Source organism: Trachymyrmex septentrionalis, unplaced genomic scaffold, assembly GCF_001594115.1.
Source record: "Trachymyrmex septentrionalis isolate Tsep2-gDNA-1 unplaced genomic scaffold, Tsep1.0 scaffold129, whole genome shotgun sequence".
NCBI lineage: Eukaryota > Metazoa > Arthropoda > Insecta > Hymenoptera > Formicidae > Trachymyrmex > Trachymyrmex septentrionalis.
This window is the reverse complement of record NW_017304428.1, coordinates 42,993-45,398: the sequence shown is the minus strand read 5'-3', so window position 1 is coordinate 45,398 and position 2,406 is coordinate 42,993. Positions and strand designations below refer to the sequence as shown.

The 2,406-nt window shown below is 35.7% G+C and overlaps 1 pseudogene; it reads left to right on the top strand.

Moving 5' to 3' along the window:
- Positions 1 to 1,564, top strand: part of LOC108756587 — a 7,769-nt pseudogene extending 6,205 nt beyond the window's left edge.
- The last annotated feature ends 842 nt before the right edge of the window (positions 1,565 to 2,406 follow it).

Genomic DNA, 2,406 nt, shown 5'->3' with positions numbered 1-2,406 from the left:
AAAATCAACGCGCGGACATATTCACAAAGGCGTTGCCGCGAGATCGTTTCAAAAGCATATGTAATAAGTTAAACATTATAACGATTCACGAGAAACGCTTGAACGGCGGCAGTATTGAGAATACAAGTATTTGAGTTCAGCGCGTTTCTGTACTCGAGTGTACAGACCAATACTTTTATGCGTGACTGTACTGTACTCGACTCAAGCGCGGCTCGGAAAACTTCGTCGTAATTAACTCTCATCGTAATTAACCGATATCCGTTTAAGTGATCTCTCTCGCAGTCTCTGCTTGAATTCCGAAATGAGAGGACAGCACGCTCGCGGATTATAAAATTTACTTTTCAATAAATTACGTTCATTTATAAGTTTTTACTTAATTACTGGCTCAACCCATCCAACCACGCTCTGCTAACAAGAAGTCTTATCAAAAATATGTTTTGATTTTTTTTCCCGAAATTCATTTTGAAAAGAAAATAGAAGCAGACAGACTTTATTGTTGTTAGCGCTGATCCCTTAGATTAAAAAGATTCGATATCGTTAGAGTGCATTCTTATGATATGTGTCAATTTGGTGTCCTTCGATCACTGCAATTGTCCTTCAAAGCATAATATATATAAAAAAAAATCTCTTCCATTTTAGATTGTGTAAAAAAAATGTAGGAGGAAACACTGTTTAAAAGAAGAGTTCCAATGTTATCGCATCAGTCATTCAGAGAACTTCAAAAGAATTCAGACAGTTATTGCTAACTTAAATTATAAGTTCTTCAAGAAAATAAAATATCTCAAGCCATAAACTATTACCAATTCACAGGATAAGGCACGCAAAAGACAGTAAGTTTATTTAATTTTATAAAATATTTGCTTGTACGTATTATGTTATGTATTTTTGTAAGATTTATTTACATGTTTTCTTTTTTTTTTCACAGCGCATTTTCTCAAACATCGTCTAGTACATCTTCGAAATCTCGCTATATGCCTCGTATCTTGATGAGGAAATATGCATTGACATCGACAGCGTACAAGTTCCTGGATAATGGAATCGTTGTGGGATCTATATCTCATGTGCAAATTGCGATTGGTGCTAATCGAGGCAACCGCATGTTCATACCTCATACGTGGAAGACGTTCATCGAGAGGCGTGCAGATATTGAGCGATTAATGCAGTCAACAGTTCCATCATTATCATCGATTCAAGATCTAAATATGGAACTTGTTAAAGTATATGATACGAATAACGTGAAGTTAACATTAAATGGCATTTGTACGTGAAACAACTGTGCTTTTCTTATTTGAGCTTGAACAATATGTTGAACATGTACTCTGTGAACTGAGTCAATATACGCACGGTGTTTTAGTAAGAAATTCGAATATTTTGTGTCATTTTTTAAATAAAATTGTACTACTAATAAAAGCGCTATAAATACTTCGTACAAAATTTATTAGCTGGTTTTACATAGAAGCGCATAGATTGTTGGACGAGGAAAATCGTACGCGGAATTCCAACGTACGCGAACTCAGAGAATTCAGCAAACCCTACTGAGAACATCCGTCAACACCATCACTGACACCAGCGGATTTACCGCAGCCTTCAATTCGGCCATTGTGTATAGTAGCGGCCAATTACTTTCCCGCGTATCTTCTCCTATTCCAGAACCTGCTTTCCCCGCGCTGTCCGATTTAATCTTACGAATTTTTCTTGATACCCCTCTGCTAACACCCGATTCATCCGTTTTCTCAATCTCGGTTTCTTCCAGAGGAACTTCTTCTCCAACAAACTCCACGGATAGCATGGAGTTCCTAGAAAAAATTCCTCCTTCATCATCAAAATCTTATTTCCGCATTCAAGAGAGTGATTCCTTTGTGTCACTCATTAGACAATTCCCGCGGGCTACTGAATCTATTCCCGAGGGGACTTTCATAATCGGGCCCCATTATTTTGATTCACAAGAAATCCGGCGTGGAATTACCAACTAACCTCTTCATTCCCGTATTCCTGTGTTTATTCCAAATTTCGCCTATATTCCATATTTAGTTCCGGTGGAATTCTTCTTCAATCTTTTTCCTCCTTCCTCGGCTATACGCGAGATAGACTAAAAACAAAACCAGTCAGCATCTGCTCATCCTAAATTTCACTCTCTGGTGATTAATTGCATGTAAATACTTAATAGTAATAATTTCGTCTAGTAAATGTTAATTTTTCTTTCTTTTATTGTGTATAAGTTAATTTGTAATAATAATTTTTGCAATAATACTTCTATTTATGTGTAACCTTTTCCTTTATTTTTTGTAACTGTACTGTAATTCTATTAAACCTTGTAATGCGTTAAATTTAGACTAGTAATGTTTAGTAATAATAAACGATGTTATTAAATTTTTATCTCTCTCTCATTTTCTAAATTTGAAAACC